Consider the following 25,880-nt stretch of genomic DNA (forward strand, 5'->3'; position numbering starts at 1 on the left):
AAGCATCCGATTCCCTTCTCCTATCCTTCTACTGAAGTTTATGTTCTGCAGGATAAAGCTTGTGGTTTGTGCTAAGCTACATACACAATGGCCATTGTGTTGTGCTCCCCGTAACAGCAGAAACAACAACGCAACAGGTAAGTGGCATCGCACCTTATCCAAGCCTTTCGTTGCATACAGTGAAGCATACACTCAATGAAAGTATGCTTCACTTACTGCTATCAGGCGCGTTACAATTTACCATGGCATTATACTGCAACTTAACGCACCTGCTGCACTGTGATCATCGCGTAGGTGGCGCATTGCAAAGTGGTCGTTATACCGCAATGCACAACTGTAAACATAGCCTTATTATAACAGTTTGAAGTGCAGTATTACCAAATTCAGTCATGGGCAGCGCTAGGAGTCAGGCAAAAGGGGAAATTGTCCCAGGGCCCTGAGTGTGGCCGGATCCCCCACACTGCTGGACCCCTCTAACCAGATCTCCCTAAACTGCTCCCCTGCATGATTTGTGTAAGGATTACAACTCACCTGTCCCAGCGCTGCTCAACTCGTGTTTACCGTTTTCATACTTGATGCCTGCATCTTCTTCAACCCTGTCGCATATTATTGTTTAACCTCCTTGCCGGTTATCCCGAGCTCAGCTCGGGGTAACCTGCGCAGGAGGATATCTCAGGCCCCGCTGGGCCGATTTGCATAATTTTTTTTTTGTTACAAGCAGCTAGCACTTTGCTAGCTGCTTGTAACTTCCGATCGCCGCCGCTCGCCGCCGATCCGCCGCAATCCGCCGCGCCGAGTCGCTCCCCCCCGCCCCAGAGCCCTGCGCTGCCTGGCCAATCAGTGCCAGGCAGCGTTGAGGGGCGGATCGGGATTCCCTATGACGTCCCGACGTCCATGACGTCGGTGACGTCATCCCGCCCCGTCGCCATGGCGACCGGGGAAGCCCTGCAGGAAATCCCGTTCTCAACGGGATTCCCTGCATACTCTGATCGCCGAAGGCGATCGGAGTGGGTGGGGGGATGCCGCCGCTTAGCGGCTATCATGTAGCGAGCCCTTGGCTCGCTACATGATTTAAAAAAAAAAAAAAAATGTGCGGCGCTGCCTCCTTGCCGGATTTTTTACACCGGCAAGGAGGATAATCAGGTCCAGATTTAAGCCAAGGCCACATAGGCCATGGCCTAGGGCACCACAGGATCAAGGGCGAGTGGGCAGAAGGCTATACTGGGGGGTCATCTGGCTTCTTATACTAGGGAAAGGGGTCATCAGGCTATCTAAACTGGAGGAGGGTGGGGAAGGGTTATCTGGCTACCTATACTGGAGGTGGGGGGAGGGGAAAGGGTCATCTGGCTGCCTATACTAGAGGGTAGGGTCATCTGACTAGTACCTATACTGAAGGGGGACAGCTGCTGACAGTGGCCTTGGGCAGTAAAGTGTACAAATCCGGCCCTGTGTGTAATAACATGAGATGAGGCAAGCTGTAGAGATGAAGACAGGAAGCACCAGGGGTGTAGCATTAGAAGTTGCAGAGGTAGCGACCGCATCGGGGCCCTTGGGCAAGAGGGGCCCCAACGGGCCCTCCCTCAATCTCAGTATTAGCTCTTTATTGGTCCTTTGCTGGTAATAAACTCTTCTACACATGCTTTGAATAGTAGTAATCATTAACAAACTGTTCCCCATCACCTTTTTGCAGATCTGACACTGTGGTTGTCCTTTGCAGGATATGGTGCGCTGTATCAATTGTTATGTATAGAGTGCTTCGCTGGGCCCCAATGTAAAACTTGCACTGGGGCCCATAGCTCCTTAGCTACGCCACTGGGAAGCACGGATGGAGCAGCATTCCCGGGACTGGTGAGTTGTAATCCTTACACAAAGCAGTAACCCTGGGGAGCAGACTTGACGGGAGTCCTGGGAAGGAGGGGTCCAGAGGCGTGGGGGACAGCAGTGCTCGGGGCAAATTTTCTGGGGGAAGGAGGTCCCAGGTTACATTTGCCCTGGTGCCCTATTGGGGCTTGAACCAGTCCTGCTTGCAGTACAATCTCTCTTCATTGCTTGCTGCATTGTGTAAAGCTCACTATGCAACCCTTTGTGGTCGTCTTCATCATAATGGCTGAAACGTTAGAGTTTGTTTCCACTGCTTGCATTTCGATTTGATTTTTGGATCACATGAGGAATTTCAATCACAACAACAACAGCACTGTAATGTAAGTCGCAGGGCGTCATTTCCGTAATTTGATTTTTCTATAGATGCAGATGCACTGCCTGTTACCGTTGTTGATCATTTGCATTTATGTAATGTTCAATGGGAGCGCAAAATAAATTGCATGCAAAGACTACGCGACCTTCTTGTGATTTTTCAGTTTGAATGAAACTTCCCTACATAATAAAGCCAAAAATCGCAAACGTAAACAGCAATAGCAAATTTAAAGCTAAATACTCACCCGACGGAGGAAGATGGATCCAGCTACGTCCCCCCTCGCTACAAGTGCTCCACGATCCATCTTCTGGCTGGCGGTTATGCGCAACGTCACATGACATTACACGAAGGGTGCGAACAGGAAGTGATATGATCGCGGTACTTTGCACTTAGTCATCGGGATCTTAAAGATCGGATCCACCGTGACGGTCGTTATTGCAGCGTGACGCTAAATGACGTTCGCGTATCCACGTCGCGAGATCGTGGAAATTATCACTTGTTGCTCAAAGTATTGTCCCTCTGGAAAATCAAGTCATGGGTACGGGCCTTTAGAATTGCACAAAAAAGCAATTTAAACTTGCAGAAACCCCATTTGTGTTGCAGTGCATTTGTTATTTTTAGTGGGCACAATCCCTTACTCCATTGAAGGGGTATATAGTGCTAATGAACTGCTAAAGCTGTAACAGAAGCCTGTTATTTCTGATTATGGAGGGTTTAGTTAAAGCACATGGAAGACCTATCTGTCAGCAGAGAAACGTGAGTGTATTGTGACGGCTTTAATGCTGAGATCTGGTAACCTTAGCTGAGGGGCAAGGCCAGTGCTTCATTGTAACTGTAGTGCTTTCTGTGATTCTGTAGAGAATGGAAACCAATCCATGGCCACCGTGTGTGCAGCATGAAAAGCCCATCTGCACATTGCTGGCCTGACCCTATTACCTGCCATATAAGATTTCACACTATTAACTGGTGCAAGGAATACTTTGGGGAACCAGGCTCAGCTTTGATCCTTTAGGACAACATGACCCTGGACCTTGATCTCATCATAGGTTGTTTGTGGGACAGAGTGATCCGATGAGGGACAGGAGAGACCTGGATCTGCACATTCCACTTCACATGAGCCACATGGGAAAGTCAGATGTTGTCTGGACATTTCATTAATTAATAGCGTCTCCCTCTGGGGCAGTGTTCCCTGCACAGATCACTCTGATAAGGCCTCGCCACTTTGGAACACTTGGTTCATGCTTAGAAATGAGCTCTGCAGGAAAGGGTAGTCTCAAGCAGCCAGTGGCCTTCCAGCTGCTGAAAATGTCAAAGTCTGATGGGGCCCCAGGGCAAAAATAACCTGGGCCCCCTCCCAGCAAACTCAGCCCCCAGGGCCCCCCAAACCAGCTGCTGTCCCTCTAATCTCCACCCTTAACTCCAATGTGCTCCCCGGGGGCCCCTGCACAATACCAGTATCGTATCTTACCTTACTCAGCAGACGGCGCGGTGTTCCTGTATTCTTCTGCAGCCTCTTGTGACTGGTGCATGTCATGCGTAAGTGTAATGACATGCCATGGTAACAAGAGCAGGGCCGGCCTTAGGTTTCACTGCACCCTGAGCGAAACCGGATTTTGGTGCCTCCCATCCTCTTTGCGCGCGTACACACATACGCACACACACACACAGGCCCATATATAGCACCAACAATTTGCAACGCTCGTTATAGCTGTGGTGCATTCCTCCCCAAAAAATGCCCTCAGACTCAGTATAGGTAGGTAGGTAGCCATGTATAGGTGCCCTCAGTATAGGATCTCATGTGTAGGTAGCCAAGCATAGGTAGTATAGTTGCCACAGTAAAGGTAGCTAGTATAGTAGCCCTCAGTATAGGTAGTATAGTTGCCCCAGTATAGGTAGCTAGTATAGTTGCCCCCAGTGTAAGTAGCTTAATTGTCCCCATATCGGTAGCATAGTTGCCCCCAGTGTAGGTAGTATAGTTGCCCCATATAGGTAGCATAGCTGCCCCCGGTGTAGGTTTTATAGTTGCCCCCAGTGTAGTAGCATAGTTGCCCCCAGTGTAGGTAGTATGTATGCCCCCAGTGAAGGTAGTATGCCCCCAGTGTAGGTAGTATGCCCCCAGTGTAGGTAGTATGCCCCCAATGTAGTAGCATAGCTGCCCCCAGTGTAGGTAGTATGCCCCCAGTGTAGTAGCATAGCTGCCCCCAGTGTAGTAGCATAGCTGCACCCAGTGTAGGTAGTATGCCCCCAGTGTAGGTAGTATGCCCCCAGTGTAGTAGCATAGCTGCCCCCAGTGTAGTAGCATAGCTGTACCCAGTGTAGGTAGTATGCCCCCAGTGTGGCAGAATGCCCCCAGTGTAGGTAGTATGCCCCCAGTCAATCCCCCCCTTCTGCGGCAGCGGGCAGGGCAGAAACTGACTCACCTGACTTCCTCGCTCCAGCGCTGACATAACTCTTCTCTCCCCGCCTCCGCTCCATCTGTAGTTAGAGCAGGGCTACAAGAAAATGGGCGCCGATTGTCCGCATTTGTGGACATCGGCGACCATGTTCTTGTAATCCTGCACTAATTACAGATGGAGAGGATGCAGGGAGAGACAGCGGGGCAGCAAAGGGGCGACAGGGCGCATGCGCCCTTGAGAGCTGGCGCCCTGAGCAACCGCTCCGGTTGCTCATATCAAAGGCCGGCCCTGAACAAGAGGCAGGCAGTAAGTAGAAGACCAGGAGCGAAAAGGAACGGAACAGCATGCCGGCTGCCGGGACAGGTGAGATACCAATGCAGCTATTGTGCAGGGGCCCCGAGGAGCATGTAACAGTTAAAAGGAAGGTCTGGGGCCCGGCTCTTCCATCAAGGCCCCCCTTGCTTTGATGGAAGCGCCGGCCCTGGAAGATGTTGAAGATTCAGTCATACTCAAGGAAAAGTAAAATTCTAATATTGCGCATGTTGATGAGTGAATACAGTCCATAGCAGCACAGTGGAGGCAGAATATGAATAAAATATTCTTGGCAAACTGCAAGACCAGCTCATTTCCTGTCTTGTCAGGATTCATCTGCTGGGTGGGTCAATCAGCTGTAACAATTTGACACCTAAAGTATGAATAACTACAGATGACAGACTACATTTTCCAGTATTCCTGCATTAAAGAGGACCTGAACCCAGAACGTGCTCACTCTGCTCTAAAAGAGAAGCAACAGCAAACATTTATTTTTTACAGCCCACGGAACTTCTGCAATAAATCTGCAGTGTGTCTACTCCCTTCTTTCATGGAAGCAGACATAGGTTTGACATCCTGTGTTTACATATTAGCTGTGTTTGCTGAGGACTGCCGAATTCTTGTGGCGACAAAGCAGAGAGATCAAATTACACTTGTAATTACTTACAGATAAAGTGGAAATTAGACAGGCTCTTCTTTCTAAAAACACGCAGGGCACATTTCTCTCTTTTTTCTTTGTGTCCTGTACAAGAGTTCAGGTCCACTTTGAGGCAGAAACCATGTGTCCTATGTCCGGAGGCAGATTTGTCATTCTCAGGAAGAAGATAGTTATCTCAATCTCTTAAAGGGAACCAGAGCTGAAAATATAAAGAAGTTATACATACCTGGGGCTTCCTTCAGCCCCATACGGGCTGATCGATCCCACACCGCCATCCTCCTCTACCTGCAGCTATGAGAACCGGCTCCGCGCTGATCCGTCAGTCGGAGCCAGTCTAAGCGTAGCAGAAGTGCGCTCTTTGCGTATCTCTGCAGGAGTGTATGGAGAGATACGTAGAGGGCGCACTTCTCCTGCGTAGGCCGGCTCCGATGACGTCAGCGACGGGAGCCGGTTCTCCTAGATGCGGGCAGCGGTGGATGCCGGCGTGGGATCGATCAGCGCGTATGGGGCTGGAGGAAGCCCCAGGTATGTATAACTTCTTTTTCATTTTTTCAGCTAGGGTACATCTCTGGTACCCTTTAACAGTAACCTGCAAGGGTAGTTGTTTTTGAATTTGAAAAATCCAGTTTCAAAGACATGTATGCTTTACATTAAATCATGTGATGGAATTTGAGAATTTGCCTAGTTGGGCGTAGGGCCCTAGAAGGCATGATCATTGAGATGCAAATAAAGTCTCCTTGCATTCAAATTGCATGCAAATTATATGCAGCTTGAAATTGGACCAATAACTTCCTTTCAATTTTTGTTGGTCATTGTTCAAAGTGTATAACATTTACATGAAATCTGAACGCAAGAAGAAATAATTTACATCTCATTAATCATCACTTTCCCAGCGGAATAACTATGTTTATGATTCCATCACTCTATGCAGAATTATTTCTAAAAGCCACAGAATTGTTGAGTACCAGATGAAAATGTGTATTTAAATGATGCTCTATCCCATATTTTGAACAAAAATTGTGGTACTTCAGTTAAAGAATCAATATCTATCTGTTGTATATTGATCACACACCTGGTCAACCTCCCTGTACCAAGATAAGACTCAGAGGCCCATATGCAATTCACTTTTTCACCTGAGTTTTCGCCTAGGTGATAATTTTAAACTTGCCAATTTCTTTTAAGCCACCAGCAAGCAAGAAAATACTCAAAATAATTTTAATAGTACTTTCTTGCCTACTTTTTTGGTACTTTTTAAGTTGAAAAGCGCTGGAAAGTTATTTTAAATTGAAGATGAAAAATTATCTCCTAGGAGAAAACTAGGGCATGCTCTATAGGCCGTAGCAGCTTTAGGGGGTCTTGCCCAAGGACTCCTTACTGAATAGGTTCTGGCTTACTGAACAGGAAGAGCCAATATTCAAGCCACTGCCACTATATGATAGGCAATATTTCACCAGATACAGTAGACCCACAGCTATTAAATGTATCCCAGTTGCCTATGGTCCCCTCCTCCCCCCACACGCATCAGTGCAATAAAAAATTGACACGTCCCAACCATAAAATGCCAAACGTTGATTGACATGTCCTTATTTTTTTATAGATCTTGTCAGACTCCAAGCTAATATCAAACCTAATATCTAATCTATTTTAAAATATGCCGAGCTTTAGAAGAGTGTTTTGCTAAATTATATTCAGCATCGTGATCATAGCCTTGTTTATCTGATGATCTTGGCAGTTGTCCTTCTTTTGATCACAGTTTAGTCAGAGATCTGCAGACTGTTTAATGTCACCGACGCTCAGACATTCCTGCCCTACCTAGACTAATCAATCTCATGCTACAGCAGATCTGTCTGCCAGGCATGTCGCTACTCTCATTCCAGCCTGTCATTTGTCTGATGCCAATGTCCATATTCAGAGCTTGTTTATGAGACAGAAGCCAGGCTTGGCCTGACCCTCAGTATGGCACACTCGTGGCATACGTCTCCCGAGCTCCTGAGTAAACTTTGCCTGTGTGCTCAGCCGCCATTGGTATGTGCAAAATTACACAGCTTGTCTTTGTCCTTGACCTTCTAAGCCATTAAGCTCAATTAAGAGGGGACATGATTGGGTAGAATTACAAATATATAAACAATGAACCTGACTGCTTTCCTTCTACCAATATCTATCTATCTATCTATCTATCTATCTATCTATCTATCTACCTACCTACCTACCTACCTACCTACCTACCTACCTATCTATCTATCTATCTATCTATCTATCTATCTAATATTATTATTAGTATTGATTTATAAAGCGCCCACATATTCTGTGGCGCTGTACAAAGTAAGAAACAAACAAGTGGTACATAATAATACAGACAATGGTAAACACCAATATACACATTTGGTAACAAAATACAGAATCAATACAAAATACAGAATTAGTAATTACAGTAACAAAAGTGACATGATGAATAAAAAAAAAGTATAATAAATTCCAAGACACAAAAGGGTGAGAGAGCCCAGCCCTTGTGAACTTACTGTCTATCTATCTATCTATCTATCTATCTATCTATCTATCTATCTATCTATCTATCTATCTATCTATCTATCTATCTATCTATCTATCCATCTATCTATCTTCCTGTCACCCTGTTGCAGTAGAAAGACAGAATTGACATTTATGGCTGAAACTCCTTTTTACGATAAATAAGCCTAACTTGTATAAGATCCTGTGGCTATAGTTTTGATGTTTAGTTTTATATGTTCATCTTTGCTTAACTCAGTTTACTGGTATTTGATAGGAAAACTTTGTTTGTTGTTTGGACAATGATACTTTAAAGCATCGTATACACGTCCAACAAAATCGCACAACCAACCCGACAACCCGACCGCACGACCAATCGATTGTATGACTTGTATTTTAAGAGCAGCAACCAACTGAACGACCAACTCATTTACACGCTGCATGAACAAGCGGAAAGATGGACTGCTGATACGGCCTCATTCAAAACAAGTACAAGTCGTTCAAGCCACTTCTACACATTTGGCCAACTGCATGGTATCAGCCCAACAGTAGCTGATCCGCCATCCGCCTTCCTAATGCCTAATCCCAACCTCCCCAATCAATACGTTCTTCCTGGTGATGCCTAACCTTCCCCCAATGTTAAATCCTTCCTGAAGCCTAATCCTAATCTTATAGCCCTATCAACTAAAATGAACCTATTGGCTTGGGTGCAGGTATAGCTGATATGCTGCACCTGTGGCAGGTTTTAATGGCAGTCAGTTTTTTTTAGGGGCTGCTATGCAGGTGCTGGACCAATTTCCGGGGGAGCTGACGACCTGCGGCGCGCAAAAAAATTAGCGGGGCTAACTGTAATTTAAAGTGAACCCAGGGTGAGAGTGATATGGTGGCTGCCATATTTATTTCCTTTTAAACAATTCTAGTTGCCTGGCAGCCCTGCTGATCTATTGGCTGCAGTAGTGAACCGAATTACACCAGAAACAAGCATGCAGCTAATCTTGTCAGTTCTGACAATATTGTCAGAAACCTCCGACCTGCTGCATGCTTGTTCAGGGTCTATGGTTGAAAGAATTAGAGGCAGAGGACCAACACGGCAGCCAGGCAGCTGGTATTACTTAAAAGGAGATAAATATGGCAGCCTCAATATTATTCTCACCTCGGGTTCCCTTTAAAAGGACAGACAGAGGGCCCAAGTTTTGGTGACCCTTTCCCCAGAACATTCACATAATTGTGCAGGTTTTCTCAAGAAAATACACGTAATGTGAGCAGATTTGAACAAAAAACACGTTCAATGACCCCAATATGCACAATCGTTATCAGATATGACCCCAATATGCACAATCGTTATCAGATATGACCCCAATATGCACAAGCGTTATCAGATATGACCCCAATATGCACAATCGTTATCAGATATGACCCCAATATGCACAACTGTTATCAGATATGTCCCCAATATGCACAATCGTTATCAGATATGACCCCAATATGCACAATCCTTATCAGATATGACCCCAATATGTACAATCCTCAGCAGATCTGACCCCAATATGCACAATGCTCAGCAGATCTGACCCCAATATGCACAATGCTCAGCAGTTCTGACCACAATCAGCAGCACCACCTGAAAAAGAAAAGAAAAACCCATTTACTCACCTAGTCAGAAGACCTCCTGTTCCGACCTCCTCCTCTTCCGACCTCCTCCTCTCCCGACCTCCTTGTGGCGCGCAGCTCAGCTCCCACGATCCTCTTCCTTCCTGCAGCAGCCTGCTTTACCCGGCAAGCAGGGCTATGGGAAAATGGCCGCCCAAAGCCCTGCACTGCAGACTCCAAGTCTGCAGAGTAGGGCTTCGGGCGGCCATCTTACCGTAGCCCTGCCTGCTGCTCTGGGCTGCCGCTGTGAACTGACTCGGCGTCTCTTAGACGCCTGACGTCAGTTCACGCCAGGGGGTGCTTGGGGGGGTGCTTGGAAAAATTTAGGGGGTGCTTAAACACCCCCAAGCACCCCCCTGGCGCCGCCACTGATGGCAGTTATTGACACCAGGTGCATTATTTAGTAGTCCTAGACATAAGCCTCGATCTTTTCCCAGTGCCCAAATTAATTGATCTGCACAAATGTTCTTTTTGGCCTTCACAGGTTTGTTTATGCCCTTTACTGTTTAGTCTCTGTTCTCTATAGATGAACGCTCAAGGACTGCACTACAAGCGTACTGAGAACATACACCATTCACCACAGAGCAGTTGATGGGGGTGTAAGGTTAGGCACCACCAGGAGAGGGTTATGGTTAGATGCCCACTGGGTAGGGGGGTTAAAGGGATACTGTAGGGGGGTCGGGGGAAAATGAGTTGAACTTACCCGGGGCTTCTAACGGTCCCCCGCAGACATCCTGTGCCCACGCAGCCACTCACCGATGCTCCGGCCACGCCTCCAGTTCACTTCTGGAATTTCAGACTTTAAAGTCTGAAAACCACTACGCCTGTGTTGCAGTGCCGTCGCTCCCGCTGATGTCACCAGGAGCATACTGCGCAGACACAGACCATACTGGGCCTTCACAGTACACTTCTGGTGACATCAGCGGGAGCGAGGACACTGCAACGCAGGCGCAGTGGTTTTCAGACTTTAAAGTCTGAAATTCCAGAAGTGAACAGGAGGCAGGGCCGGAGCATCGGTGAGCGGCTGCGCGGGCAAAGGATGTCTGCGGGGGACCGTTAGAAGCCCCGGGTAAGTTCAACTCATTTTCCCCCGACCCCCTACAGTATCCTGCAGTATTAGTCATTTTATTCCTTGTCCCTTGTTCTCCATGTACAATTCATGCTTATATGGCCTCCACTTTCAAAAGTACTCATCCATTATAGTCTGGAAAATGAAGACACATTATGGCCCCAACACTTTTTCTTTTACTCTGGAGAAAAATGATGGCTTGATGCAAAATTCTGCAGTCTTTAGAAAAGCATTTTTCTCTAAACCTGTATTTTTCCTGTCTCACTAGGTAACTGACAGTCGAGAAGTGACCTTAGCGAGGAAACACTGACATTATAATTGTCAGCTGTCCTCCTGAAAAGACAAAACAGAGACTACAAAGCCTAAATATGTAAGGCAACACCAAGCAAACAATGAACCCATGAACTTCAGCGGGCCAGGATAACTGATCAATAGAGGGCTGCGAGTGATGATTACATGGATTCCACGCAGCGGAGAGCTGCTTTTGAAGAATTGTTTCCAGAGCTAAAATAAGGGAGACCACCCGAATACAGAAATGGGAGTTTACAGAAGAGCCTATAAGATCACAAGATCAGAAAGGATGTTACCAGCCTGATCTGTGCCTATATATGTATCTGTGTGTAATGTGTTCATTAGGTATGTTTGCTACATGTCTCATGTATCCTTATAGTTGCATAGTCCCTATGTTGAAGCTATGGTGTATCCCCTGTACCTAGTCAAATAACCATATCACCTGCTCCTCTTAGGCCCGGTTCACATTAGCGGTTGTTTGCCAAACGGACCGGATGACCTGACCGGATCCGGACCGGATCCGGATCGGAACCGTACGGTTCTGATCCGGATCCGATCCGGATCCGGTCAGGTTGCATCAGGTGGCAATCAGGATGCGATCCGGATCCGTTTGGCAAAATATACGTAAAAAAAAAAAAATGTTGGGGTCTGGGAGGTCAGCAGAAGGGGGACCTGTGGAATCAGGCCCTCTGCTGTTTAGCACTCACCTCCACCTCCGACATGCTGCCAACATCCTGCCAACACCTCCAGCTCGTGCTGCTCCACTCCAAAATGCTTGCCCATGTGTCCCCAGCCAATATCGCCGCAAAAATCCGCATAGGAAGTGGGGTAGAAGATCCGGATTTCTCAGCCAGTGTGTTGTGCGGCCTCCGGTTCCCATTTGTTTGTATTGGCCGGATGGTGCAGTCCGGCTCCGCCCCGGATACGGCTGCCGGAGGGGCCGGATGAAAAAATAGCGCATGTTGGAACGGAGGCCGGAGTCCGGATCCGGCCCGGATCCGCTCCGGTTCTGCAGAACGGACCCATGTGAACGGACGCATAGGCTTTAATTGCTATTCCGTGCGTCCGTTCCGTCCGTTCTGCAGGCGGTGCGGCTCCGGCACGGCGATTCCGGAGGGCCACCGCAAGTGTGAACCGGGCCTTAATCAGGTAGGCTTTTACATGTAAATCTGTATAATTAAGTGTGCTGTTTAAAAGAAACACAAGGTGAAAATAAACGAATGAGATAAACAATTGTATCTATCCAACTGCTCCTAAAATGACTTTGGTAGATATCCCAAGGATTTATTTTATATTTAAAGCTACTTTAAGTTTTTACTGTTTCAATGTATCTGCTCAATGACACATTCATTGAAATATGCCATAGCTAAAATCTATGAACTATTGACCCTTTATATCTGTTTCCTGCTCTAGGAAGCCATGTTCTACTAGTAATTTTTATGGTAGTAATTCCTTATCAATTAGGGTTATGACACTTGCATACTAGATTTTTAACTCTTTCAGGCAGAGAAATAAAAAAGGGAACACAGCATACCGTATATCCTCGAATATAAGTCAACCCTGTGTATAAGTCGACTCTAATATTTTACTTTCTTAAAGACAATATTTTTTATTTCTTAAAGACAACCTGAGGTCAATCTTCAGGGGCAGATGGGACACAGAGCCATGTTCTCTGCCTAATGACATGGCCCTGTGACCCCCAGCCGCTGATCTCTACCCCCCCCCCCCCCACCGCCGTGCTATAGCCCTCCCAAATTTAGCGATAAGATTTGTCGCTAACTCAGAGGTAAACAGAGGGCAGAGGAACTCCCTGTTTAAAGAGAATCTGTATTGTTAAAATCGCACAAAAGTAAACATACCAGTGTGTTAGGGGACATCTCCTATTACCCTCTGTCACAATTTCGCCGCTCCCCGCCGCATTAAAAGTAGTCAAAAACAGTTTTAAAAAGTTTGTTTATAAACAAACAAAATGGCCACCAAAACAGGAAGTAGATTGATGTACAATATGTCCACACATAGAAAATACATCCATACACAAGCAGGCTGTATACAGCTTTCCTTTTGAATCTCAAAAGATCATTTGTGTGTTTACCTTCTGTCCCCTTCTTCTCTCATGCACTGAACATTACAGGCTTCCTGCAGACAGCTCTGCCTGTGTTTGTAATTCCTCAGTATGTGTCAGCCAGCTACTTTCACAGCCTAACATAGGAGGATTTTTATCCAGCTCTCTTCTATCACTGATAAGATAGCAGAGAAGCTGCTGGCTTATGTAAATAAAACACACACTGGAGTGTGCATAGAGGAACAGACCAGCATGGAAGAGTTGGCAGCCTTCCAGACACAGGCCGACAAGTCTGACAGGGGAAAGATACATTGATTTATTACAGAGACGGTGATAGTACAAAGTGCTGCAGTGAGCCAGAACAGATTAGAATAGGTTTAGGAACTTGTAGCATGGTAGAAATAACGTTGTAATTTTTGTTACAGAGTCACTTTAAAATGCCCACCAGGGGCGTTCCTACAGGATTTTTCTGAGCTGCCATTGCATCCATGGCCGTGCCTCCTGCTGCTCCCCGCCTCCCACAGTCTCTAAGTGCAGCGTCATAACCAGGTGGTCACGCAAGTGAAAGTGGGCCATTGCGGCCCACGGGAGTGGTGGGGAGCAGTAGTTTTTGCAGCTACCTGATCCGCTCAGCCCTGCAGATCAGGTTGCCTACTTTTTTTTTTGAGCCCACCTCGGGCTCTCTTTAAGCTGGAATATTTTATTGACTCAAGTATAGGTCTACCCAGCAAAGTTAATGACTGCACTTGGGGAACAGGAGGGTTTAATAATGACTGCACTGCAGTATTGCAGCCAGTAACTCCTCCAGGCCCCTAAGGGGAGCCATTATTCACCACCCTCTTCCTCGCTATGAGTCAAAAATGTAGGTCCAACTCAAGTACAAATCACCCCCTATCAGTGTTGCCAACTCATCCCTTTAATTACTGACACATATGAATTATACAGGTTTCGTGGCTAGGTAGATGCAGGTAAGGCACTGACTATGTGTAAGTAGCCCCAGAACCTGTATAACTTAGATGTGTCAGTAATTAAAGGGATGAGTTGGCAACACTGCCCCCTATACTTTTACTTAGTGAGTCAGACCTAAAATTCTAGACTTATAGTCGAGTATATACTGTAGTTGTTTGTGTGCTTAAGAGGAACTGTCGCGAAAATCTTAACATTTAAAACACATACAAATAAGAAGTACTTTTCTTCCTGAGTAAAATGAGCCATAAATTACCTTTCTCCTATGTTGCTATCACTTACAGTAGGTAGCTGACATTACTGACAGATTTTGGGCTAGTCCATCCCTCCATAACGGATTCTCAGCAGGGCCTTTATTCTTTATAAATACATACCTTGAAAAATCTTTATACAAAGATGCTGGACAGCCTACCTGCTCGCTGCACACTATTTTGGCAGTTGGACGGAGCAACTGCCATTCACTAACTGCTTTTAAAAATAAAGAATACCCTGAGAACCCCCTTATGAGAAGATGGGCTAGTCGGTAATGTCAGATTTCTACTACCGACTGTAAGTGATAGCAACATAGGAGAAAATTTATGGCTCATTTTACTCAGGAAGTAATGTACTTCTTATTTGTAGGTGTTTTAAATTTTAAGATTTTCGCGACACTTCCTCTTTAGCACTCTCATCATGTCACATGTCACTTCGTGGATCCTTTAACTGCTGGAAGCGAAGCAAGATTTATTGGGTGCCGGGGAAGTTTGAAAGCTGCCATGGGTGTAGCGATTAGTGGATATAACTGGAAAATTCCCAGCTATTGTCGTTAATCGCGGCCATCAACATGGGTACCTATGAGGGCCCCTGAATTTCCCTGGTGCAATAAAATATCGAGCTGGGGTGAAGGCAGCGGGGATATTGGTGGGGATTGTGGCAGGAGCTGAAGGTTAGGGTTATGCATGAGTCGGGTAGTTGGTTAGGGTTAGACATCAGTAAGAAAGGGGGGGGTCAGGTTAGGCGATAGTATAACGGTAAAATATCCGTCATTGTACCAATCAGTATCCTACTAGCAGCTATTTCAGTTGCCCAAATTACAGCGGCCCCCTTTATATGTATTCATTGGAAGTGCCTAAACTTTATGTACATTTAAATTCTTGTATTGCACTGTACTTTCTAGTATACCTTTCATGGGTAGCAGGAAAAAAGGGCCCCGGCTGAGGGTGGACGAAAAGGGCGCCGCCATATTAATGCAATTATCGTTAATACGGTGAAAAAAGCTGAAAAAAGGGCGCTGCGAAAAATTTCGTTATTAACATTAGAACATTATAGTTTTTGAGGTAGTTATCGGTTTAAAAGTTTACAACGTTATAATTTTTGTCATATTATTTTGTTAATAAGTACAGATTTTACATTTTCAAAGGTATTATCTTTAATATATGTAAATGTGTCTTTCTGCAGAGGGAAGGGTTAGGGTTAGGCACCACCAAGGGGAGTGGTTAGGGTTAGGCACCACCAGGGGGGTGGTTAGTGTTAGGCACAACTGGGGGGGGGTGGTTAGTGTTAGGCGCCACTAGGGGAGTGGTTAGTTTTAGGCACCACCAGGGGAGGGTTCTGTGTGAGGGTAGGGTTGGGTTAAGCAGTATTGATGAAAAACGCAACAACATTTAACGTTAAAGAGAACCCGAGGTGTGTTTAAAGAATGTTATCTGCATACAGAGGCTGGATCTGCCTATACAGCCCAGCCTCTGTTGCTATCCCAAACCCCCCTAAGGTCCCCCTGCACTCTGCAATCCCTCATAAATCACAGCCGTGCTGTGAGGCTGTGTTTACATCTGTAGTGTCAGTCTCAGCTGCTCCCCCGCCTCCTGCATAGCTTCGGTACCTGCCCACGTCCCTTCCCTCCAATCAGCAGGGAGGGAAGGGATGCAGGCGGGGACTGGAGTTCTGCAGGAGGCGGGGAGAGCAGCAGACTGACACTATAGAGATAAACACAGCCAGCTCTGACAAGCTGTTTGTCAGCAGCGTGGCTGTGATTTATGAGGGATTGCAGAGTGCAGGGGGACCTTAGGGGGGTTTGGGATAGCAACAGAGGCTGGGCTGTTGTAACGATTGTGGAACTTTCTCCGTGATCAGCGCACAACGCGTGCGCTGACACAGCGGAAATCCTCCACAAGCGTATATTTGCAGGCACCCAGCAAAAGGTGCTACGCACCTGTAGAGGGAAATTCCTGTCGGCAGATGGCGCTGGGGAGTGCAGAGGAACCAATCCTCTGTACCTCCACAAGTGCCAGACAGGAATTGTACGAAGCGCAGAACGCAATCGCAAGAGAGGCGATTGCGAATGAGATTGAGCAAAGGGACAGGTTGTATGTGTGTGCGCCAATCCAGTCGCCACCCTGCGACCGCGCACACACAACAGCAGATATGAAATAGGAACGCGATCGCGAGAGGTGCGATCGCCAGACGTGACACAAGGCAGATCAGAATAGAATACGAGGGTAGCAAAGGCACAGCAAATAATACAATAAGGAGATACGGAAAATAACAAACGCTAGCTAACCGCGAACACCGCACTCATTCGCAACAGTGCACGCGGTTATGCGCGGTCTCCACGTGATAAGCACAATAGAGACAAGCACGCCTAACTAACCATCGACAGATAAACATGAAACAGAGGACACGAGCGCTTGCTTAACGGTTACCTCACCGATCCTCCAGCAAGCGTAGCAGACAAGACAGACACACGAAAACAGGGACAAGCGAGAGATAGGATCCACAGCACTAGCGAAAAGTGGCTAGCGCGATCCAGGTACTGAGTAGCAGAACAGAAGGATCCCCAGCGCTAGCGAAAAGTAGCTAGCGCGATCCCAGAAGGCAGAACAGAAGGATCCCCAGCGCTAGCAAAAAGTAGCTAGCGCGATCCCAGGAGACAGAACAGAAGAGATAGCTGGTAGCAACCGCTGCACCAGCTATACTCCAAGAACAGAGATCAGAACCATTTCCTGTCGACCACCTTTGGGACAGGATAATGGCAATAGGCAAGACAAGACAGAACAGGCAATACAGATAATACAACCTGACTGGGCTAGAAGGGGAGCCAAAAGCAACCCCCAGGAATTAACTATACTAGATAGCAATGGCTGACACTCCAGCAGTGTCCATCAGGAACAGACCATGGAAAGGAAATGACCAGCAAAGCCTTCTGGGAAACATAAAGCTCTTATAGTGCCAGTCATCAAAGAAGGCAGGTAGGGGATTTGCATAACGAATGTATGCAAATTCCCCAGCAAGAGAACGGACCAGAAACTTGCAATGGAAAGACAGGTCTCTGTTCCAGAGACCTGCAGCCCACAGACTAGAGGAATGGACAAACAGCTGGCTGCCTGTGCAGCCAGCTGAGCGGATCATCACAGCTGTATAGGCACATCCAGCCTCTGTATGCAGATAATATTCTTCAAACCCACCTCGGGTTCTCTTTAATATTTATTCGTTATTATATCTCGTTTGTTTTTTGTAACAGTAAATATTGCTAATAAAGCTTGACAACGATGGTTCTCGTTATCAAATTTCATTAATACCTGGTGCGAAATTCATTAACTAGTCGGGCCCTTTTTTCACGGCGCCCTTTTTTCATGCACGCCTTTTCATGAGCTGATGGTTTTCAACCTAGCCATAAACAGATACATGAAAATGTGTCTTGTTCATAATAATTGTTATTATGCTCGGTCCAAAATACACTTTTTGTCCGTTTTATGGATCGCAAAACAGACATATTAATGGTTCCTATGGTAATAATAGGATCCATTCATACATGTCAATACAATTATGTGGGCACGTTCCCATCTCTGTGCTGTGACAGCTTATGTCTCACTTTGAGACATAAGTCGCTGTAATTTGGGCACCTGAAATAGCTGCTAGTAGGATATTAATTGGTACAATGACGAATATTTTGCTGTTAGGCTCCATGTGGCTGGAAAGTGTAATAGTTAAGGGCTCTGCCTCAGACACAGGAGACCTGGGTTTGAATCTCAGCCAGCACTTATTCAGTAGGAGACCTTGGGCAAGTCTCCTTAAGGCCCCGTTTACACTTAATCAGTTGGTATGCGTTAGCGTGCGTTGGTATACGTTTTTTCCATAGCAGTGCATTGGGAAGAAGATTTCAGTTAAAACGCGTTAAGTGTAAAAGAGGCCATAGGAAAACATGGGCATTACTTTGAAAATCAGTTTTCTTTCAGTTATAACTGAAAGTAACTGATTAAGTGTAAAAGGGCCCTAACATTGCTACTGCCTATAGACCGCGTCCTAGTGGCTGCAGCTCTGGCGCTTTGAGTCCACCAGGAGAAAAGTGCGATATAAATGTTCTGTTTGTTATCTTACTGTGCTGTCTGCTTGGGATGTTCAATGAGATGTAAATCATTTTGAGTTGATGCAGGATTATGCAAATTCTCTATACCTTGGCAGGATTTGATTGGCCCATTTTCCAACTGCTTAAAGTATATCTGGGGGCGTAACTACAGAGGAGCTGCCCACGCAATGGCAAGAGGCCCCAGAGCTGTAATTACTACGTCATTCCCTCTGATAAAGAGTTAGATCTTTCAGATCAGGTGTTTTTGTAGCTACACTTTTTATGGGTGTGATGATAATGATGGCCATCGTAAGATGGGCCCCCAGGCTGTGAGGGTCACAAGGGGCTGGCAAGGGAAAGGGTGTGACCATTGGGGACCTATCAAAGTTTTGCTGCGGATCCCCATGACTTTTAGTTACACCCCTGCCTGTAGAGATGATCAATGAATTGTTATATTTTCCCCCCTGTGCTAATGCAAATTTTGTTGTGATTTACCGTATTTTTCAGACTATAAGGCGCTCCTGACCATAAGACACACCTAGGTTTAGAGGACAAAACCAGGGGAAAATATATATATACTAAACCTGGTGCATGCATGGTGAAGGGGCATCTTGTGGATTATGCCCCCTTAGTACCGCATGCCTCCTTGTACCTCTTGTGTCTCCACATGTCCTCCTCTGTCTCCCTTGTGTCCTCCTGTGTCCACCATGTGTCCGCTTCTTTCCTCCTTGTGTCCTCCTTTGTGCTCCTTTGTGTCGTCCTCTATGCCCCTTTGTATTGTTCTCTGTGCCCCTTTGTGTCCCCTTGTCCTCCTCTGCATGGGCACGGTACAGGGAGTCCCCAACATTACAGCGGGTTGGAGATTCGTATTGGCAGACGTTCACAAGTCAGGAACTACCTGCATTTGGACTGTAAGACGCAGTGACTCCCCCCACTTTTGGGGGACAAAAAGTGAGTCTTACAGTCCAAAAAACACAATACATGCATGTTGAAATTGGACCAATTAAAACTAGCTGCAATTGCATTTTACTGGTCCAGTTTTAGTCTGCATACAAACTGCAAATAAATGAGTATCATCTCTGTTTTCTGACTTGTTGCCATCAGAGAGTACTCATAATTAAATCAAAGTGAAACAGCGCAGGACAGATCATGTGTGGAGCAGTTTGTGATCTTGGACTGAAATGACCTAACTTTTATAATATAAAAAGATATTGAATTTTCCCCAAGGCCAAAGTAAAAGTAGTACTGTCTCATTTATGTGTACTTTATGCAAAAGTCAGCTTTTGTCATTTTTTGCCATATATGGAAGCTGAAGTTATTATGGCACATTTTATTAGCGCTGTGTTAAAACTATCTATAATCTGAACATTTCTTGTATAAACATTGGTAACTTCTAGCTGCCCTTTGGAAAGTCATCATTCTTATGATTGTAGCAGCCAGAAATTCCGGCAGTATTTCTCTACATTCCAAAAATCAGATAACAATTATTAATTGTCTGTGGGGCCATTGGTTGCCTTCCCCATCCATACTAGCTGCATATGTAAATATACAAGACAGAGAGTGAAGAATCAGCATCTAAAATAAATGGGTTCAGGATGCAGCTATACTATTTTACCTCCCAGAGACTATTTAAAGCAGAACGCTGGGCACAAATGTTTTCTGAGCCCTGTGTGGACTCTCAGAGCTTGTCATCTGCATAGACAGATTTGTGCAAAGGCTTAGGTCATGACCTAGGGCAGCTGCTGCCCATGGGGGGCAGCTGGACAAGGAAGAGGGGGTTCTGCGTAAAGAAGAAAAACATGCAAATTGGGAACAGTGCTTAGAAGATGGGAGCTGCTGTGCTGATGGACTGTACATAATAGAGTGGGGCCAGGGCCATATAGGCAAAGGGGCAATTGACCCAGGGCCCCCGCACTGCTGGTGCCCCCCAGGTCTCCCTCCTTACTTTCTTACTTATCCTGATCACTGGTCTAGTCCTTGGAAAAGAGGCGAGTGGATCAAAAACTCCTGTGCCAAGGATAGCGCACCTAAAAATTGGTGTGGTCATGCAGCAGAACGTGGCCATGGTCATGGTTGGGGCCAAATATACATGACCTTAGCAATGGTGTAAAAGGTCTGCTGGGGAAGTTTGAGCTCTGCCGTAGTGTATCCCCCAAAAATAGATATAATCTGACAGCATTTCACAAAAAATACACTTAATCTGGCAGAGGTTCCTCCAAAATACAGCTAATATGACAGTGGTTCCCTCAAAATAGACATAATCTGGCAGCAGCAGTTCCCCCAACCTACACATAATCTGGAAGCAGTTCCCCAAAATACCGTATTCTGCCAGCGGATTACCCAAAATACACATATCACTCAGAATATATGTAATCTGGCAGCAGTGGTCCCCCCAACGGTTGCCCAAAATACAAGTAATCTGGCAGCAGCGGTTCCCCCAACATACACATAACCTGGCAGCTGTTCCCCAAAATACACTTAATCTGTCAGCAGCGGTTCCCCAAAAATACAGATAATCTGACAGCAGTTCCCCCAAAATAGGTACCCCCAGTATAGGTAGCCAGGTCTATAGGTGTTTCCCGTGGAAGTAACCAGGTCTGTAAGTGTCCCCAGTATAAGTAACCAGGTCTAGATTGGGTTCCTGGCAGAGTACGTATTAGTGCACCTCCAGTGAGCTGGGTGCAGGGTGAGCGGAATAACGTCCGAAACCCCCAAACACCCTTACGTGCCCCACGCAATATAACATTACTGCTAAGGAGGCACTTAGTTTTGGCGCCTGGTGCTGAGTGCTGTGCACCGCAACCACCTGTTTTGTCCTGGCAGGGGTGTAACTACAGGGGAGCAGTAAGGGGGCCTCAACTACTACTTCACTTCCTCTGACAAAGTGGTCCGTCCTTCAGATCAGGAGTTTTTGTGGCTACTCCGGTTATGGGTGTGAGGATTACGATGTCTACACTTGTTTTATGATCCTTGTAAGATGGCCCCCTGGCTGTGAGGGTCATACGGGGTTAGCAAGGGAATGGGTGTGAACATTGGGGGGCCCCATCAAAGTTTTGCTGAGGGCCCCATGATTTATAGATATGCCCCTGGCCGACTCCCATATGCAATTCACTTTTTTTCCTGAGTTTTCACCTAGGACAGTGATGGCTAACCTTGGCACTCCAGCTGTGACAAAATTACAAATCCCATCATGTCTCTGCCTCCCCGAGTTATGCTTAGAGCTGTCAGAGTACTGCAATGCCTCATGGGACTTGTAGTTCCACCACAGCTGGAGTGCCAAGGTTAGCCATCACTGACCTAGGTGATATTTTTAAACTTGTCAATAAAATGCCATTTAAGCCACCAGAAAGCAAGAAGATACTCAAAATAATGATATTCCTTTTTCACCTACTTTTGGTACCTTTTTTAGTTAAAAAGTGCTGGAAAGTTATTTAAAACCGAAGATCAAAAATGATCTCCCAGGAGAAAACTCAGTTGATTTCTCTTGCTTTCTTACATATGAAAAAAAGTAATTTATAGAACATTTTACTATGGGAGAAATGCACAATTTATACGCATGCAGACGCATATATTTTACAATTTTACAATTTTTTGCGACAGTGGTCCTTTAATCCACTCCATTTTGTCTTGGAACATGCAGCAGCCATATACATTTATTGCAACAGTAAAACAGAAAGGGAAAACGCAGACATTAGTAATAAATGTTTATCACCTAAAACAGATAAGACGTTGTGTTTGAATATAAAATTCAATTACTGCATAACTGATGGAGGCGTCCCCTGAGGTTAATGATGTGGAATATGGTTGCAGATAAAGGTCTCCTGGGAGCTCTGGACATGCTTGTTACAGAAATGACTACACACTCATAATCATTATCTGGGGCTGTAATGTGGGTTTCATGGCTAGACAGGAAACGCCAAACTCACCAGAGCTGAGGTCATCTAATAGCAGATATATATAGCAAAAGCAATACCGCTGTCACAGCACTGCTCTCATGTCACCACATTTAAAAAAAGCATAACGCAAAAAAAAAAAAAAAAAAAGACAAAGGTTAAAGAAAACGCACAAAAACGGCACATTCATAAATCACTTAATTATTCCAAAGGAAGGCGAATAACAAGTTTGTTTTTCAATTTGGTTTAATTAGAAAAAAAAATGAATCCCAAACTTCTTAAAGGAGAACTCCAGGATTTACTAAGGGTTCTTTTACACTTCATGCTGTATCCAAAGGCATAACAACAGATGTTGTTTAGGTGATACTTTTAACCACTTCAGCCTTTAGTGTCGTTTCACCTTATGCATCCGAGCAACTTTCACCTCCCATTCAATCGCCAATAACGTTATCACTACTTATCACAATCACAATGATCTATATCTTGTTTTTTCTGCTACCAATTAGGCTTTCTTTTGGGTGGTATATTTTGCTAAGAATTATTTTTTTCTAAATGCATTTTAACGGGAATACTAAGAAAAAATTTTAAAAAATGAATTATTTCTCAGGTTTCGGCCATTATAGCGTTAAAATAATATATGCTACCATAATTAAATTATGTTCCTATAACAATGTATGGTGCCAATATTTTATTTGGAAATAAAGGTGCATTTTTTTCATTTAGCGTCTATCACTATTTACAAGCTTATAATTTAAAAAATAATAGTAAAAATAATAGTAATATACTCTGTTGACATGCATATTAAAAAGGTTCAGACTCTTAGATAACTATTTATGTTGTTTTTTTTTTTTTTTAATTGTAATTTTTTTATTTATTTTATTTTGTTAAAAAATTTCTTTGGGGATTTTTTTGGAGTGGGGAGGTAAACAGATAATTTTAAATGTAATTGATTGCGTATATTTTAAAAAAAATGTATGTAGATGTAGTTTTACTATTTGGCCACAAGATAGACTCAGTCAGTTTTTTGTTTTTCATCCTGTGCTCTTGCTCACAGGAATTGAAGGGAGGACGTGAAACTTAGAAAGATTGCGGTTTTTCAGAGAAGCTGTCGGTCTTTCATACTGGGATTTAGATTAATGAAAGGAAACTGTATTCCCATTCATTGATCTCCGGGTTAATGGAAGGCGGCGGGAGCACGCGCACAAGCACACGGGGCCAGCGGCAGTTAGTGCAGCCTATCTGGACGAGTATATCCGTCCAGATAGGCTGAAGTGGTTAATGACTAAGGCCCCATTTACACTTAATCAGTTAGTACGCGTTTTTTCTTCTTCTCCATAGCAGTTAAAATGCGTATAGTTTGAACTGAGCCAATGGGAGACATGGGCATTCATTTGAAAATCAGTTGTCCTTTCAGTTATAACTGAGAGCAACTGATTAAGTGTAAATGGGGCCTAACCGTACAAAATTTCTTTGCAAGCTTTTGAAACTAAGTTTCTTCTTCAAGCATGTTTCAAAACCAGATCAGAGCGAGCTCTGAAACACGCCTGAAGAAGAAACTTAGTTAGAAAGCTTGCAAAGAAATCTTGTCCAGTTAGTCATTAAAGGTATCACCTAAACAACTTCTTTTGTTATGTCTCCGGATTCTCTCCATGACTAATACCGGACCACATGCAACTGACTTCATGCTGTATGATTTGGAACAATTGCACTACACCAGAGCCATGAAGTCAGAACACGCGTTATAGCCGCAGTGCAACCCATGAAAATAAATAAGAAAATAACAGGGCACTCCTGGGATTGCCGCAAAAGTTGCACATTAACACACTGTGGCTTCTGTGTTACCTGGAGCACTTCCATCACATCGCAGGCAGCGTGTCATGTTCCATCGACTATAATGGCCATTGCGACAAGCTGCGGTAGTAAGGGCCCTTATACAAATATCTCCTTTGTCGTATACATTTTTGTAACTAATCTTTGAGTTTTTTATTCCCTTGCAGAATAGTATTCTGTTAATTGGTTTTAGGAATGTTGGTAGCCCTTCCCGCTTTGATCTAACAGGAAATCCTCCATGTCTTTTTCAGAAACTGTATCCACTAGAAGAGATTTCTGTGGAAGACTGTTTTGCATTTAATTGTACCTCACAGACAGGGCCAGCACAGCCATAGAGGTAACCTGAGCAATTGCCTTAGGGCCCGGAGCTGGCTGCTGTTCCCCCAGGTCACTCCCCATCTCAACTGTTGCTTCACTGGGCCCCAGTCCCACCTGTCCCAGTGGGTGCTCTCATCTGTCAGTCCATGGCTCCATGCACTCCCATCTTCATCCTCGCAGGGGTATCTCTTTTCTGTGACCCGGTGCATGTTATTATGTAAAAACATGCCGCGAGTCACAGAGAAGATGCAGCCAGTGGCGGAGGATCATGGGTAGCATGGAGCCACCGACAGAGGTGTGCGCCCACTAGGACAGGTGAGACGCCACCGTGCCGCAGACTCTGCATGGGGCCTGGGGACCAAGAGTTAAAGTGGGGGTGGGAGACCTGAGGGGGGGGGGGGGCAAGGCAGCCCGATTTGGAGCCCTGGGGAAAAATTGAGTTAAGGTTACGGACAATATTTAGGGGTGACATACAGCAATAAGACAATACAGTAATACAAGAAAAAACAGATCACGCAGCACAGTAGGAGTACAAGGTAATATGCTTAGTCATTCACTGGGTGGGAGCATGGAGATTAGGCAAGTAGAGTTCACTCAGATCCATAGCATGGGTGCACAGTAATGGATCGCGGCGTGATCAGGTAGGAGACATAAGGAGTTGGACCCTGCCCAAAGGCTTACAATCAAGAGGAAGAGGTGGGGACACAAAAGGTAGGGGACCAGAGTTCAGCTGTGGGTTTGGAGCACTAGTGGGGGTGGGGGGGGGGGGGGGGTAGGCCAGAGTAAAAAGGTGAGTTTTGAGGGCCTTCTTGAAGATGTTGCAGGAGAAGGCAACCCTACTGGTGGGAGGTAGGAAGTTCCATAAGTTGTTTTTTTTTCGCTTCAGTGTCATTTTAAAGTGAAGGTTAGGGTACCAACAGTCATAACTGTATTCCAAAATAAGCAATCCAGCGCTACAGATTGCACCAATCAGGTGAAAGACGAGGCGAAAAGATTTGCATTCCTGGGCTTCCATTTTGGTCACTGAAGCCATCCATCATGTTCAACAACAACAAACTGGTGGGTGACAGTGATGGTGCCAAACAGAACTTTACAAGCAAAAGTGAACATTTTTCTCAAGTATGTGGTCATCTCTATACAATTGTCTACACTGTCCAACGTTCAGCAAGCAGCTACTCAAACACTGGTAAATAGTGGATAATGCAGACAGTACGTACACATGATGCACCTACTCTGCTCTTCCCAAACCCGTGAGTTGGGAAGGTTTATTGTCAAGTGGACACTGACATTATGCAAAACAGACCTCATATGCTTACTCCAACCAGAATAATCGCAAATACCTTCTGTTTTAGGAAGGCAAATTTTTGTTTTGCATAGCTTTAGTAAGAGGGTTTTTAGGTGCTTTATACCCC

The sequence above is a fragment of the Hyperolius riggenbachi genome, chromosome 7, assembly GCF_040937935.1.
Source record: "Hyperolius riggenbachi isolate aHypRig1 chromosome 7, aHypRig1.pri, whole genome shotgun sequence".
Lineage (NCBI taxonomy): Eukaryota > Metazoa > Chordata > Amphibia > Anura > Hyperoliidae > Hyperolius > Hyperolius riggenbachi.